Consider the following 18,493-nt stretch of genomic DNA (forward strand, 5'->3'; position numbering starts at 1 on the left):
AGCAGCCATACCCAGGTTCATGGTGTTTGACAGGAGGGAGGGTCGAATCAACACCTATCAACAGGAGGTGAGTCAGGACCTGGGCAGTAGAGAGGAATAGCTAGCATAGGTTAGAGGGGCGTAATAACGAGCCTTATATGCACGAGGCAGTCAGGGTAGATAGAACGGGACTTGGTCCATGGTGTGGAATTGAAGAGCTAATGTGTTGAACTGTGTAACTGGACTGGAAAGTGGGAGAAAGACTTGGATGTATCATTGGAAATGCTCCAGTGCCTGCCTGTGTGAGTGTAATGGTGACCATTGGCTGTAATAAAAGGTATTTGTATGAGGACAAGTCTATCTATTCCTTCCTAACCAGAGTTGGTCTATCAAGTAAAGGTAAGGGCACTGTCCCTTTAAGGAAGTGTCGCACCCTCGTCCTCCCTACGAAGGTAGTAGTGGACAAAGATGCTTCTTGCACCCCTATATAAGAACTCAGCATCCATGTAACTGCCCTGCCTCCTGTTCTGAATCATAAACAAGTGCTCCTATTAAAGCAGGGGAACCCTGGAGCTACCACCACCTTCAAGCTGGATAATCTAGATGATCTAGAACTCAGCATGAAGATTATGTAGAGTGGGATTTGTGGGGTGCACAGCTTTGTTTCTTTGTAGCTGCAATTACAAACCCCTTTTCTATAAACATAAGAATCTAAAGGTGAAAGATCTGCTTGCTTGGTGAGGTCACTAAATGAGCAGATCTTTTATCCATATGTCTACCTAGAGGTGGGCCAAACAATCAGATCAGATAATTGCTGCTTTTTGAGGCCACCAGGATGAGGACCACATAAATGTACAGATGCAGTCTTTGATTTGACAGGAAAATCAAACCTGCTTGATCAATATCTAGATTTTTGGTGGGGCAGGTATGTAGGCTGTCACCATGCACAGGCCAAAATTCTGCTGACTCAGTCTGGTTGGCAGCTTTTCTCAGCCCATGTATGGCCACCTTTAGGGTAATGTCATGCATTGACTGGTCTTGTTGCCCTAGCAATTAATAGCTCTGGGGACCGGAAACATGCTTAGATTTACTTTCCATTGATTTTAATGAAAACTGTTTGGAATGTAGGCTGCACCAGCCATTGTTATTAAGCAATGTTGATCTTTTTCCTATTGCCCTAAGAAATGGTTCTAAACTCTAGAGTTGTCCGCCATGGTGCTGCTTGGAGCAGTCGCTGGTCTGGACTCAGCCTAGAGTAAAGTGATGAATTTTGCTGCTTTGTTTGGTCCAGGGCTGTCCAGCTGGAGGTTGATCCTGGCTCTTCAAGAGATATTAATGACCCCCTGACTGTTCAAGAGCTTCAGCCACTGCTTTGATGATATCATTGGTTTATTATAATCTGGCCAATGAACATGCAGTGTAATCAATAACTGGCCCACTCTATGGAAGCAGTTTGACATAGGAACTTGTATCCAAGGTTGCTCTGGTATTTTACAAGGATTGAAAGAGCATCTGTGAAATAAGCACTAAGGCAACAGATTCAAAGTGGTGAATATTGAGTATTGAGTCAAGACAGACGTACAATAAAACATCTTAGGGGGCTTAAAAACTCAGTATTCATCCATAGAATAGCATTACCACCAAAACATTTCTACAAGCGTGTTTTAAAGCCCAAATCTCTAGTATAAATTCTGTTGCCAATGGTTCATTACAGACAGCAGTTAGGCTTTAAAAAGGTGGTGTAACGAGTACAAGAGTAATGAGTGCAAGATATCCGAAAATGTGTTAAATGGTCAGATGGCTATGACCTTGAATATTAACGCACATCCCCTTCAAGACATTCTGCTGCACAAAATGCCTACACTAGATTGACAAAAGTGGGATTTATGTCATATTGCCATAGATGGATTGAAGAATACCAGCCTTATCAAGGCAAGGCTCAAGTCCTACCCATGTGCTACATATCATATATAACCTAGAGTCAGCCTACATATCCTAGGAATGAATGAAAGAAGTCAGTATGGGGGTTCATTCTGTGGCTTTTAGCACCCCACCATACTATTTTCATGTATCTAAAAAGATTAACGTCAACTTCTTCTACAACCATCAAAATATTTAAGGGTTTGAACCTAGCTATCAGCACATTGGTATTTCCATTATTTTGGCTTCCACCTGTATATTACTAACTTACCCATATTTATAATTATTACCTATTATTGGCACAAGACTGAAGCAAATAGTTGTTTATTAGTAGAGATCATTAATCATAACAGAAGGCTATCAACAGGCCAACCCCCTACTTAACCTTTAACATTCATTTTAACTTGTAGAGGGGCCTTCATTGCTCACAGAAGACAGATGCCTTAACGTTGGCAACGGCGTTGGCCTTGTGCAATACCATTGATCGATTCTTGTCTCCGAAGGCGCTCTATGCCCTCAAGCACATCCTGTGGGTCCTACTATAATTATATTAAGGGCGATGTTATTGTGCAAGCTTTACTTCATTTGCTTAGAGGTTAATTGATTTTGTGTGTGTGTTTCAAACAAAGAAGGATTTATATACTATCAATAATAGCAGGAAAGGTTCTGCGCACACAAAATGCATTGTTATAAGTCGTTCCTTCCAAGACTTTGCCTCGAGCTTGGGAGCTGGATTCGGCAAGGTAGGGCTTTTCCCAGAATTAGACACAGTGTTCCTAAGTAATCTCTAGGAAGCCTGTTACATTATGCCCAGGTAGATCAGTGCCAGCTACAGAGAAGAGCTCACACTGTTTGGCACAGCACAAAAACTCATTATACTCAACTGGCAAAGAAAAGGAATAATTTTGCTACTTTATTACTTTTCAGGATACCTTTTTTATAACGGAGGTACAGCAAAAGCAAAGTTGAACTGACCCCTGACCCTCTTGGGCCCTGCAGCCTGCCAACAAGCCAGCCTCCCCAAGCCACTCCTCGCTCTGCTGCTTTGTGTTCCACTTTGGAACACACAGCCATCTTTAATTTCTAAGAGCGAATTAAGTAGTGCAGTGGGGTGGGAGCGGTAGTGCTGGGGGTAGAGAAGGAACAGCAGTTGTGGCTAAGTTGTGGGCCCTTGAGTTGGGTACCCGGTGGGCCCCAGGTAACCCAGTCCGAGTTTGAACAAAAGGAATTCATACAGTGTCGGACTGGCCCACCAGGATACCAGGAAAACTCCCGGTGGGCCCAGGTGTTAGTGGGCCCTCCTGCTCCTGACCATTTGGCCTGCTTCGTGGTCATTCCCTATTCCTGAATAGGAAGAAAGAGAAGAAATAGATGGAAGGATAGATGCTTGCATGTAAATAAAAGAGACTAGGAGAATAAAGAGGTTGGGTCAGGAAAGGAGGAAAAATAGTTTGGAGAGCGGGCCTAGGGTCTAAGGTTTTCTGGTGGGCCCCTGGGTTCCCAGTCCGACACTGAATGCATAAGAGCACTTTATGGCGCTAAAACGAAAAGGAAAAGATCAGTGAAACAAACTTTGTGATGTTGCCTTTATTCCATTATTTAGTCTCCATTTGGAACCCATTTTGGGATCCCAGTGTTATACTAAGCAGTATCAAGATATTATCAGGAATGTCTCCATGCTGAAATTCAACTTCCTGGTTAATGGAGAAGAAGCCTTTGTTTCCATTCTTCCTGTACAGATTCAGTATTAGGTAGCTCAGAATCAGCCACATAATGTATGTAAATGCTGTTACGGTAATATTGCATTAGCTTCATAACACAAAGGCCCTTCACCTACCAATTAACCCGAATTTGTTTTCAAGCCAGATCATTGATCCTAGTCTTGGGTTCCTTCATCAGGTAGTCAGCACTCTTGTTTGGAACGGTCTGACCTAAGAGGAGACTTATCAAAAAGAAGCACAAAGGGATAAAATGAGATTGTTGTACAGTCTTGTCAGTGTGGCCATGGGGAGGTGCTCTTATTCCGATTTCCATCAACCACTTACCTCTCATGAGTAATTCATATCCAATGAAATTGAGCTAAGCCCGATGTTTCCTATGGATCCCCAACTGACTAAACTGGACTCCCACCTTCCTCTCCATGTAGCAATACTGTATTCCATGCCATAAATAATAAGAATTGAACCCCAACCCCAAACAGTGTAGTTACCCAGTATCTGTGAAACTGTTCATGTAATTCAAATATAAAATATTTAATCTTAACAAAACATAGAACTTAACAAATTAAAAAAAAAACCCTAATCAGCTTCTATGATATAAGTGAAATGAAGTCACACTGAAAGCAACAGGGATGAGTATAATCATGTATATAATAATCACAGCATTGTGAAATGGTAAATATTGATACAACATTGGCTTCAGGCAGTATGTCATCTGCTCAGATGTCTAACCCCTAATGCAGCTACAAGTAAATACTTAAAGGAATTAACATATAGAGCTCATTCTCTGGCAAACTTGCTGTAGCAGATGGAGATGATTATTTCAGTTAACTATTGGAATGATGACAGTTACCCAGGAATAGGACGAGCATCAGCCTCCATCTGGACTGCAAATAGCACGAAAGCTGAGAATCTCTGGCTAACACTAGCCTATGAGCACCCAGGAAGCTCTCCGGCTGCCTACTATCCCAGCTGCCTACTATCCAGGCTGCCTACCATCTCAGCTGCCTACTATTCTGGCTAGCTACCATCCCGGCTGCCTACTATTCTGGCTGCCTACCATCCCGGCTGCCTACTATTCTGGCTGCCTACCATCCCGGCTGCCTACTATTCTGGCTGCCTCCTATCCCGGCTGCCTACTATTCCGGCTGCCTACTATCCCGGCTGCCTACTATCCCGGCTGCCTACTATCCCGGCTGCCTACTATCCCGGCTGCCTACTATTCCGGCTGCCTACTATCCCGGCTGCCTACTATTCCGGCTGCCTACTATCCCAGCTGCATACTATCCCGACTGCCTACTATCCCAGCTGCCTACTATCCCGGCTGCCTACTATTCCGGCTGCCTACTATCCCAGCTGCATACTATCCCGGCTGCCTACTATCCCAGCTGCCTACTATCCCAGCTGCCTACTATTCCGGCTGCCTACTATCCCAGCTGCATATTATCCCGGCTGCCTACTATCCCAGCTGCCTACTATACCGGCTGCCTACCATCCCGGCTGCCTACTATTCTGGCTAGCTACCATCCCGGCTGCCTACTATTCTGGCTGCCTATCATCCCGGCTGCCTACTATTCTGGCTGCCTACCATCCCGGCTGCCTACTATTCTGGCTGCCTCCTATCCCGGCTGCCTACTATCCCGGCTGCCTACTATTCCGGCTGCCTACTATCCCAGCTGCCTACTATTCCGGCTGCCTACTATCCCAGCTGCATACTATCCCGGCTGCCTACTATCCCAGCTGCCTACTATTCCGGCTGCCTACTATCCCAGCTGCATACTATCCCGGCTGCCTACTATCCCAGCTGCATACTATCCCGGCTGCCTACTATCCCGGCTGCCTACTATCCCGGCTGCCTACTATCCCGGCTGCCTACTATTCCGGCTGCCTACTATCCCAGCTGCATACTATCCCGGCTGCCTACTATCCCGGCTGCCTACTATCCCGGCTGCCTACTATCCCGGCTGCCTACTATCCTGGCTGCCTACTGTTCCGGCTCATGGTACCCATGTCCTTCTAACAGCTTCTTTCTGCTTTAGGAGGAGCTTACTGTTCCTTAAGCATCAATGAGGGTAGGAAAGGGCGCTGGTGATGAATAATTTATGATACTTCACCTTTAATCTTGTCTGTTGACTATAAAACTCAAACATACAGTTCCAATGGCTACAGTGGCTCACTATGGTATAAAGTCATGTTTCTCTCTTGCTTTACCCAACCATGGGACTCTATGAATCTCAGTCTGCACTTATCCTCAGAGAAGGCACTTTAATAAACATGTGTTTTCCTCCACCAAGGGAAAGGGCAATTAGCAGGCTTGGGCCTGAGCTTAGCCGCACAGCCAACATGGTAAATATTTCAAGTCATTACGAGTGATTGACTTACTTGAAAAAGTAATTGTGTTTCAAAAATTGCAGCTCATATTTAGATCATTTTCTTGAGTTTTTGAAATATATACCCTGCGTAATGTTATGCAAGGGCGTGGGTCAAATATTCAGTGCCTCCTAGAGGAATGAAAGAAGCCTAGGTCCTGCACAGTGCAAAATTGAGAGCAGATGTGCTCGGCCCCATAGTTCTTTTTGCTAGAAATATAGTGATTGAGTGCAATCTAGCAGGGTTGGTTTTGGAGCTGGCAGGGCAGAAATCATCATGACAGAAGCTGTTAGGGGGCCCGGTTGTGTAAAGGGCCCTATAAGGTTTCTGACCAAAGGACATTTTTCAAATACACTTGGAGCCATTGTGACTTGTGCATCTGGCACACATATTCCTGAGTGGGGAGATGTTTTTAGATGCAAAAAGTGAAGTCACTCCATCAGTATGTGTGGAAACCACAGCTTCCTTAAGGTTTATGACCTCATAGGTTTTCTAGTGGGGCCCTTTATCTTCTTTTTCACTTGTACGTACCCTGTGCCCCCAGAATACAAGAGGATTACAATGATGCAAAAGTCATATATTTATGTGCAGAAGTTGTTAGATATAGTCTATACCAGTGATCCCCAACCAGTGGCTCATATTCAACATGTTGCCCCCCCACCCCTTTTTTGATGTTGCTCCCGGTAGCAACATCTCTGGCTTGGAGACAAGTTTTGGAAGCCCAGAGACACAGTTTTACCCCAAGCAGAGCCTCCTGCAGGCTAGCAGTCCCCATGGGGCTACCAAATAGCCAATCACAGCCCTTATTTGGCTTCTCCAAAGAACTTTTTTATGCCTGTGTGGCTCCCCAACACTTGTGTGAATCACAAGTCAAAAAGGTTGGTCTATATATTCATTAAAGATGTCCAACCGGACTCAAGTTCTCCTCTTATAAAGGGCCCCTGCCTTCCTGCACTGTGAAGGGCCCCTTTCTCTAACTCCGGTCCTAAAATGTATTACTGAAAACTGTTGACTCCAATTGATTTACTGTTGTGAAACCGTCTGGAAATCAGTGATGAATTGGTATGCAAGAGAAGCACAGAATATAACCACAAAACAGAACAAAATGACTTGTTGAACATCTGCATTCCCTAATTTTGGGCAAGTAAAGCCCCAGAATGTTACTTGATTCTAACCATAAGAATATTACATTATACAGTATTAAAAGGAGGGAAAAAGGGTGTGTACTTGGCATTGGATTCCCTTTAATGTAGCATGAAACCAACAACATAAAATATGTAGCATAATACTTTATTTTGGACCAGCGCAGGGTTTAAATTACAAGCCGTTGAAGGGATTTGGATCCGATGATAAAACCCTTGTGATTCAGTGAAGGGCAGTCGAACAATAACTCACTACAATAAATTGTATCAAATAGCTTTCTATGTACTTATTTACTGACTGTTAGATTTCCCATATAGTTTTATTAGTTCCACCAATGTAATATAATGTCCCAGCGAGCAGTGATTTTAGAAAAATACTGTTACGAAGAGTTGTTTGTTTAAAGCCCGCTCCACTCGGATTTCTATATTCCCAGGAAAACTTACAAGGGAACTTTTCTCTCTTTTTCCTTTTAAAATGGTGTTTACTTCAGGGCAATGCTGACAGATGGAGCTAACTTGATGTAAATATTTGGGATATTTGATCATTATCACACCTTTTTCCTTGAAATGAATGCGGTGTAATGTTGTGCCATGATGTACATGATGTGTGACGTCAAAACAAACTTTGCTTCTTCCGTATCCGAGGGTAATTTTATGTTCTGTCTGGACAGGTTTTTTGCAAATAATGTGCTTGTACATGTCCTGTACTTACTGCCTAGTGAAGGCAGGCAATGGCACAGTTATGCTGAAAAATGGCAATCTATGTAGATCTTTTTACCGAGATTCTGGTGCAGTCAAGGGGTTCCTTTTGCAACTGCATCTTCGGGAAGGGAGCAAGATAGCAGCTCCCAGTAGGTATCAGAATAGCACTCAATAGTAAGAAATCCAAGTCCGGCTTGGGACTCCTCCAGTTACATTGGAGTAGGAGAAACAATAGGTTAGCTGAAAGCAGTTCTAATGTGTAGCGCTGGCTCCTTCTGAAAGCTCAGACTCAGGCACACTTTACTGCTGCGCTGCAAGTTGGAGTGATATCCCCCCCCCTCACCCCCAGCAGCCGATCAGCAGAACAATGGGAAGGGGGCAAGAGAGCAGCTCCCAGTAGGTATCAGAATAGCACTCAATAGTAAGAAATCCAAGTCCGGCTTGGGACTCCTCCAGTTACATGGGAGTAGGAGAAACAATAGGTTAGCTGAAAGCAGTTCTAATGTGTAGCGCTGGCTGAAAGCTCAGACTCAGGCACAATGCACTGAGATGGCGCCTACACACCAATATTACAGCTAAAAAAAATACATTTGTTGGTTCAAGAATAAAATTTGAAATAGTAGAGTGAATTATTTGCTATGTAAAGAGTATAATTTAGAAATTCAAAGTATACCATAAAAATCACGACTGAATCCCTTTATATCTAACTTCGGAGTAATACATCCTTTTAAAAGAATAAATGCTTTCCAAACAAATTTAAAAAACATATCACTGCGCATTAGTAAATCTAACAGCTCTAAGATATTGTCTCTTATATAACAATGGTGTTTTACATAACATATGTAAGTGATTTAATATGTATGAATCATCGGCATTCCTGTCAGTTCTACAATACAAGAATGTCACAAACAGGAAGCCACATGGCTCACACTGGGTGTCATTCCAATGCTATTGCCTCATTAGCACCTTGATTGCGAAACCTAATTGTGCCTGACAGTCAATGGACATGGGAAGTGTGTCCAGCGTTAAGGTAGGAAGGGTTATGTAAAAGCCTTCTAGGTGTTGGTGACCATCACCGGATTAAAATAACATTGCTTTATTTGTTGGGTTTATTGAGTTTATATTGAGTTTACATTTATCAACACTGAGCAAATGTGCATGTGGGCAGTAACCCATGGCAACCAGTCAAATTGTTTCATTCATTGTTCTACCTGCAGCTGGCTGAAAAAAGCCAATCACTGATTGGTTGCTATGGTTTACTGCCCACGGGCACATTTGCCCCAGTGTTGATAAATAAGTTTCTTCATGACATTTACTACATCTATAGTAATCATGATAAGATTATGTCTTATTTTGTGCTATTGGATAAATATATTTGATCAGCAATGGTCCACTTGTTTCATAAATGACACCTAAGAGTGTGAGCCAGTTGAGAAAGTCTTGACTATGAACCCGCAGACAAACAGCAGGCGACTTTTATTAAGCTGTTACTTGCTTCTTGTTGCTTTGTTAGGCACGGAGATATGGGCTGGCATTTTAGCCAGTTTTAAGTAAATCTATGGCCATCTCAGCTTGGAAAGACCTTAATATCTCGCTTTACCCACACTTGAAAAATGATCTATGGACGCCTCTTGTCTTTGGTGTGTTGAAGGAGTTGGCAGCGAGGGCATCCAATTTACTCCGAATTCCATATTCTCATTTTTGCCATTAGCAAATGAGCAGATTCAAGCAATTGTCCATATATTTGGATGGAAATCAGACTGTGTGGCCCACTGGTAGAGAGCATTGATGACTCCAAAGCCCTATTGCATCTGGAAGCTTTAAGTCACTTTTTGACTCACCAACCTCTTTCAAATCCCTAATGGCAGTGAATGATTCCATCCAAAACATGCAATAAACCTTACAAATATTCTTTGTTTTGGAGTGATACTGGTCAAAGCCTTATATAATTACTGATATTTGGGCCAAGTTATAATAGGCACGCTTAGCAATTTTTGCTTATATCTTGCACAAAGCCCTGTCAATAACCATAACCATAGCCTCAGGCCCATCTTTAGTAACTTTGGGTGCAGCTTTCATTTATGACCTCCTTTATATATCTAGGCACAACAGAGACCCTTTCCGCACACCCTGGCTCTCCAAAATAATTGAACGCCCGGTGCACACTGCTGGAGGGATCGGCACCCTCCCAAATCCAACTTGGCAAAAAAAGCAAATGGCACTCAGAGCTGCAAACTAGGGAACAAGCCCTTTAAAAATTTTTAGTGTTTTATTATTAGGATCTGAAGGGGTTGCGCACACCGAAATCCCCCCCCCCCGACCATTTAACCCTTTCTGAATACTAATTTATGCCAATTAGGATTTAGTTTGGCCGGGACCATGGATTCGGCCAAAACTGAATCCTTCAAAAAAAAGCCTGGATTCAGCCCAAATCCTGAACCGAATCTGAGATTCGATGCATCCCTAAAAAGAACATTCTATTAGTCCTGTTGTTTGAAGGTAACATCATGCTACCATTATATTAACCAGTAACCACTCTGTTATCTAAAACAGGGAGATTACTGCACGGTTTGGTCAATATTATATATTGGTCAGATATCAGAAGAGCAACATCTGAGCTTAGGTGTTTGGTATTGGAAATATCTGCTGTTTCTGCGATCATCTTATGGACAACGAAGCAGGAGCCATGTAATTACAGAAGATACAGGAATCTCTTTGAAGGATCCATTTATATTAAGTGGACTGTTGGCCCCAGAGAGATAGAAGATGTTTTTATAGAACACAGTGTTACGGATGTTACTTGACTACAGCTCCCATCGAGCTTTAACCTGTAATAATATGTTGGACTATGATGGGATTTGTACAGCAACAAGGTTAATGCCCCCTTTAAAGACAAAAGCACTTCCTCTCATCTTCATCTATTCCTCAAGGTTCTTTCAATTTAAAATCTCCACTAGATGGCCATGCAGTAAAACCAGAGATTTCTCTCCGGTAATAAATTTGGAATTTACATTTAAATGAATTATATTTTCAAAGAAGTGAACTGTATCCAAATAATTGCGCTCAGCATTCCTTTCCCCCAAGCTCCGACTGACTGCTTAATTATTCTGATTTACAAAACACAAAGGTGCACTGTTTATATAGGGAAAAAAATTATCTTCCCCTTGTAAGGTCCATATGTCAATAAGAAGAACATTTAATTAGTAAATAAATGTTTCTTCGGCATATGAGCCATTGTATGGCTGCACGGCCATATTATACATTGTTTGTATATAGATTGTAAGCTCTACGGGGCAGGGACCTCCATCCTCTTGTGTCTTTGACTCTTAACTTATTGCAACTGTATCTTGTATTTATTTGTATTTATTGTTATACTTTGTATTTATCCATTATTATCTTAATAACCCCCTGTTTGTATTAATGTATTCTACTGTACAGCGCTGCGTACATAAGTAACGCTTTATAAATAAAGATATACATACATACATACCTGCAGAGCCATTAATTTAACACCTACTTCCTAAAGACACAGCTGCCTCCGATTATAGACTAGGAGACCCCTAGCTAGACCTTATCAATGCCCTGGGGTATGTTTTTCTATATATAATCATCTTAGGGGGTCACGTGACCCATGGCTTTGTGTTGTATATTTGATAATAGAACTCCTCGGTGACTATTATATAGATCTTTATACTGTATTATACAATATATAGGACTTTATATTATACAATTATATTCCAATATATTATTTATAAAAGTTCAAGAAAAAGGTAAGGAATTTTGCAATTTTCTCACTAATTTGTTCAGAAGGTAAGTACCAAAGAAATAGAAATAATTTCCGCTGAGGGGGTAGGGTACTAGGAAAAGAATTTAGCATGGGACCTGAGTTACCCCTTAGTTACATCACTGTTTCCCTCCTATTTGTATCATAAACATATCCATCCACTTAGAGAGTAAAGCTTTATTCAATATGATATTATTGCTACACTATTGCTATGGTGGTTATTTCTCCAGTGCATGGTCCATCGCTAGATAAGGACAATGCAGCTCTTCGTTGGTTCCTGCTGATCTGATCATTTGTCACATGATTTAGTAGAGCATACCGATGATACAGAAGGTGCCACAGTAATGGTTATATATCTTTTATACTATCTTATATGTACAACCTACACGGCTGGACCCCCGCGCTGCACTCGCTTCAGCAAAGGCTCACGTTTATAAGGCAGAGTTCCTTTCCTATGTTTTCACCTAAGTAAATATAAATATCTGTGCGTCGTTGGTATTTCATTATAGAAGGGTGGATGAGTTCATTGTTGAGCTGTTCCCACTTTGTGATGTTTGTGTTACAGGTGACATGCATTGAGCAACGGAATTCACTCAAGAGTAACATTAACTTAGCCATTTCCAAACACAGAGCGAGCGAAATGACGTGTAAGTGGCTTTTGTGGGAGAAATAAACATGGTCTGTGTGCTCAATCCAGGCTGGGTCTCCCAAAATGTTAAAAAACATAAACAAATGGGCGTTCCTGTGCCACCTGCCAGCTGTCTGTGCTGCGGCCTATTGTCTAACCGCCATTTGGGGATATTTAGGATATTAGGTTGACACCTTCTTGTGGTTTAACAAACGTATTGGCCGGGCAAGGTCCTCACTCAAGTAGAAATCTGTTTCACAGCACATTCACTTATAGAGAATAAAGCCACAGAAATCAGACAGTTTTCCATGCTAAGCAAGACCAGGTAAAAGATAACTATAACCTAACAATGAGTGACTAGAAATGCAGTATTGCATATATAGGTATGGGACTTGTTATCCAGAATCTGGCGTTTTCCAGATGAGGGATCTTTCTGTAATATGGATCTCAATACCTTAAGTCTAGTAAAAAAAATGATTTAAACATTAAATAAACCTAATGGGACTGTTTTGTTCCCCATAAGGATTAATTATATGTTAGTTGGGATCAAGTACAGGTACTGTTTTATTATTACAGAGAAAAGGGAATCATTTAACCATTAAATAAACCCAATAGGGCTGTTCTGCCCCAATAAGGGGTAATTATATCTTAGTTGGGATCAAGTACAGGTACTGTTTTATTTTTACAGAGAAAAGGGAATCATTTAACCATTAAATAAACCCAATAGGACTGTTCTGCCCCCAATAAGGGGTAATTATATCTTAGTTGGGATCAAGTACAGGTACTGTTTTATTATTACAGAGAAAAGGGAATCATTTAACCATTAAATAAACCCAATAGGGCTGTTCTGCCCCCAATAAGGGGTAATTATATCTTAGTTGGGATCAAGTACAGGTACTGTTTTATTATTACAGAGAAAAGGGAATCATTTAACCATTAAATAAACCAAATAGGGCTGTTCTGCCCCCAATAAGGGGTAATTATATCTTAGTTGGGATCAAGTACAGGTACTGTTTTATTATTACAGGGAAAAGGGAATCATTTAACCATTAAATAAACCCAATAGGGCTGTTCTGCCCCCAATAAGGGGTAATTATATCTTAGTTGGGATCAAGGTTTCCCATACCTGTACTGAACTTCATTTGAAGTATGAGATATACATTATTAGATAGTATAATATTAGCTCATCCATTGTGAAAGCTTGTGTCAGTGTTGGGGACCAAGAGCATTAACTGCTAGAAAGTATATTTATATAAAAATAGTTTATATATATGAAGCAGGGTTCACATATGTGCTGTTTTATGCAATATATTTTTTTTTTATAGAGACCTACATTGTTCAGGGGTATAGTTTTCCTTTAATATTCCCAAGTCACCAGCTATATGAAAGCATTAGAAATAAACCAGATTATTAGCTACACTAATGCCAGTCTTTACCTTAGATAAACACGGTGGGTCTCATACCATTGCTTGGAGAATAAATTGACCTTGGAATTGTGAGGCTTTTGCCCTCTTTTATTATTCAGATACATTCAGGCCCTTTCTCATCTACAATCAGGGCCTGGCACTCTGACAAGATGACTATCATCCCCGGAGTCAATAAAACATTTTTGAAATACCTTCCAGAGAACACGCGGACAATGCCAGGCTTTGAATGCGCTGCCAGAGCTCCAAGGAGAAATGCAAAGTTCTTGAATGGTCGCATTATCTACCTGTAGGAGCCAGGGTGTCCAAGGCCTGGCATCTCATACACGGAGTTTAGAAAGAACATTTTCCCTATAATTTCCACAAACCAAGTAAAACAGCAGGTAGATCTCCCGCAGACAATGGGAATTACAAACTGACTGCAGTAGTTTAGTACATATAAAGCATTTAATGATCTGAAGTGATCTGTCGGCCAATGCCTGTAGTTCTGTAGGTTTTATCTGTATGTAGCTGAGCCTTAATGACCACGCAATGGGGCTTTTACTTACAACTCAGCACACAATCAGGAGCAGATGTCACTTGCACGGAGAAATTTGCTGAAAAATTGGCATACCTTTGGGTTAATTTTGGCGAATTGTGCCAGAAGCAACACCCCCTTGTGACTGCAAAGTTTTTCCAAGCCTCCTTTAGACATCTGTGACATCATTGTCCCACCCCCTTTCATCATCACCCCCCCATATTACATCATGGACCGCCCCTTTTGTCGCTGCCTCTTGCTGTAAATGGTGGCAACCTTAGGGATGGGCAGGGGTGGGAGGGACAAACCTATGTGCCGCCATCTCTTCCCCTTATCAATACAGCACTTATGAACGCAGGCAGTGCTTTATCCATGGGGGTGACCGCAGATCTCTGTGCCCTGAAATGAAGCTCCATAGATGGAGGCAGTGTGCAAAAAACTATCTGGCTGAGATCATTTTATTGCCCTGTGCACATTGGGTTCCCAATAAATTACCCCTAAAGTCCCTCCTCTCCTTCTGCCTGGTCTCTTACTATAGAGCAGTGATCCCGAAACAGTGAATCAGGGGCAACATGTTGCTCCCCAACCCCTTGGATGTTGCTCTCAGTGCCCCCAAACCAGGGAGTTATTTTTGAATTCCTGACTTGGGGGCAAGTTTTGCTTGAATAAAAACAAGATTTACCCCAAATAAAGCCCCTGTAAGCTGATAGTGTGCATAGAGGCTCCCTAATAGCCAATCACAGCCCTTGTTTGGCACCTCCATGCTATAGAGAGAACCTTGATTATCAGGAATCGCTCGAGAGATAAAGCATCTGCTAAAGACTAAATACATGCATTAATAACTTACAAATAAACCTAAACTGAACACATTATTAATACCCCTTTATCTCTTCCTAAACAAACAGTTTTATTCTAAGCCCCATTCTTGGCTGTACTATAATTATAATATATTTATTAGTGGTAAATGACTTACAAATGCAAAAACTTGACAAAAGTGCAGTGAAAAATGAATGATGATTACATACCCAAACCTCTATGGTATTATCAGCAGTCTGGCCTAATAGGGCTCCAAGCTACAGGGTATCCGCTCCCTAATTGGGCTTTTTATCTGCAACAGAAACTGAGAGCTGTACATTAATTAGGCTGAGAAACTGCGACCGCACTGGGTTTGTTCTGCCGACACCGCAAAATACTGAATAAAGTGTTTAACAAAAGGGAAAGATAGAGAGAGAGGCTTATCAGGAACCACTGAAATAGCAAACGGGAGACTGAAGGGCTGAGAGGTTGTATTTATACTGTACAATGACAATGGTGCAAACACCATTGTCATTGTACAGTATAAATACAATAAATACAGTATAAATACAATAAATACAGTATAAATACAACCTAGTCAAGACGTATTTATAGTGACAATGAGCGAAATTGTTCACTAGGCACAGATTTGCAGCGAATTTCTGCGTTTTGCCATTGCCGTTTTGTTTTCTAGAACAGACAAAAAAATTTCTGCAGAAAAATTCACTGTGCAACAATTTTATTTGATGCGCATCATTTTTGGCGCTTTGTGAATTTTTCGGCGAAGCGAAATTGCATATTTAGATATTAGTTTTATTGCAATTAAGTTATTTTAAAATTAATCTCAGTGCATCACAATAACTTTGCAAGGTTAAATATAATTTGGATTTAGTGAGTAACAGCCACAAAGCCGTCAGGGTGGCATTAACGTAAGGTGGCCATACCTGTAACAGCCACTTGTCTGCCAGGGTAGCCAAACGAGTGCATCTTTCTCCCGCCATGCCCACCTAAGGGCCACACATTGGAATTACAATAACAAGTAAGACAGGGTCGGACTGGGGGTACAGGGCCCACCGGGGCTTCTGCCTCAGGGCCCCCTGCACCCCCCAATGGCCCCCGCCACCTTCACACCCCTCCCCTGCAAGGGTCCCCAAACACACTCCTCCCCCCTCCCCCAAGAACCCCTAAATGAACCTTACCTGTGGCGCATCGGGGGAAGGAATACCGAAGGATTGTGGGAGTGCGTTGGGGGGGTGGGTCTGGGCCACCGGGGCCCACCGAGTTTTTCCGGTGCCCCGGCGGCCTAGTCCGACGCTAAGTAAAGATGCCATCGGAGCGAGGACTGCATCAGTAAGCCAATGTGGTCCCCAATCTGATGGAAAAATCAAACCTGCCTGATTGATCGGTCATAGATATTGATGAGCAGATTTTTTTTGCCAGGCATGGATTGGCAGCAAATATCTGCATTTTGCTATTGGTGAATTGTTTCACAAAACTTCTGTGAAAATTTGCCTTGGAAAAATTTATTGCGCGGAAATTTTTTTTGTCGCTCGTTGCGTCAATTTATAAATTTTATACATTTTTATTTATAAAGCGCCAACATATCCCGCAGCGCTGTACAATAAGTGGGTTTCATACATTGGACATACAGAGTAACATATAAAGCAACCAATAACCGATACAAGAGGTGAAGAAATCCCTGCCCAAAAGAGCTTACACTCTACAAGGAGAAAAGGTTGAGACACAAGGTGTGGGAATGAGCTTTTCTAATCACATTGAATCTGGCCCATTATGTGATGTTGCTTTACTTAGAAATTGAAGTTAGTGAGCAGATAAGAGTCATCTCTGGTCAGTATAGGGTCGGACTGGCCTGCTGGGACACTGGGAAAAATTCTGGTGGGCCCTGGAGGGCCGCTTCACACCTGGTCCGCTGCCTGCCTAGGATATGTGGGGCGGGAGGAGAGGTCATGAGCTGGGATGTGATGGGGAGAAGAAAGGTACAAGCAATGGTGAGGAGGGGTGCACAACAGGGATCTCAGCAGCGGCAGAGGGCCCTTGTTCTCAGATTCCCAGTGGGCCCACATAGTCCAGTCCGACAACTAGTCAGTTCTAAGTGGTTCTAAGCAGACCTACATTAGAAAACATTCCTTTTCTCATTAACTTAAATTCCCCAATTGCAGCCATTTGCCTGAAACAAACAGCAGGTTGTGCCCTTGTTTCCAATGCATAATATTAGCAGTATTAAAGGTGATAATATCTTGAAAACTAGATAAAAAAACAAGTCACGTTTAGGAGAGTGCTCGGATCAATTTTACATTCATTTTCAGGGTTTATAATTCACTAACAAAACTAGAGGTTTTGTCTAATGACATTTTAAAGGAATATTAAACACCAGCCAGTTTGTAGGGTTATGAAATTTTAATGCACAATAAAAAGGAAAATTCAGTCCAAATACAGTGATTTTTTTTCCTGCGTTGTCCTTGATTCCTCGCTAATGCAAACATGATACAAATAATACAGCGGCTTTGAGAGAACATCGACTTCACTAAATTAATTCCTGCGAGTCTGTTCCTTCACACACCATTACTCGGGTTTCTGAGAGCGCTACTTCAAGGTTGCCGTGACATATGCCGCGTATTCCTGCTAAGCAAATGTCACTTGCCAGACTTTCTCCAATCTCACAATCCCTCTCTGATGTTCTTATATAAGTTAAGACAGTGATCCCCAACCAGTGGCTCAGGGGTAACATGTTGCTCCCCAACCTATTGGATGTTGCTCCCAGTGTCCCCCAAACCAGGGAGTTATTTTTGAATTCCTGACTTGGGGGCAAGTTTTGGTTGAATAAAAACAAGATTTACTCCCAAATAAAGCCCCCTGTAAGCTGATAGGGTGCATAGAGGCCCCTAATAGCCAATCTTAGCCCTTATTTGGCTCCTCCATGAACTTTTATGGTGCTTGTGTTGCTCCCCAAGTCTTTTAACATTTGACTGTGGCTCACGAGTAAGAAAGGTTGGGGATCCCTGAGTTAAGAGAATGCATAATTTAACGTAAGGGAGAAGGAAAAGTAAAAACTAAGTAAGCTTTATCAGAAAGGTCTATGTAAATACAGCCATAAGCACTCACAGAAAGAGTCCTCTATCAAAAGAAACACAGGATTTCTTGGGTAAAACATATTGTTCAGTGTCAGACTTACTCTCTCAGAAAAAATCCCTCATTCCCTGGCGGAGTCTGTGCAGCTCTCTCTTCTATCCCTTCTCCTGCTCCCCCCTCCCATAAGAATTCATAAGAATTCACTCCCCCCTCCCATCAGAATGTGTGATCTGAGCTACCAGCAGCTAAAGCTGCAGCACAGAAACTACTGAGACTAGGTTAAAATGGCAGCTGCTATCTTAAACAAACAAAGGGAGCTTCTAGGGCTGGTTACTCAGGTATGGTAAAGCTTTCTGCAGAATAAATATAGCGTTCTAGGTGGTCTAGATGTAGTGAATCTATTGGCAGTGAAATGCCAAAATAA

Source organism: Xenopus tropicalis, chromosome 9 (genome assembly GCF_000004195.4).
Source record: "Xenopus tropicalis strain Nigerian chromosome 9, UCB_Xtro_10.0, whole genome shotgun sequence".
Taxonomy (NCBI): domain Eukaryota; kingdom Metazoa; phylum Chordata; class Amphibia; order Anura; family Pipidae; genus Xenopus; species Xenopus tropicalis.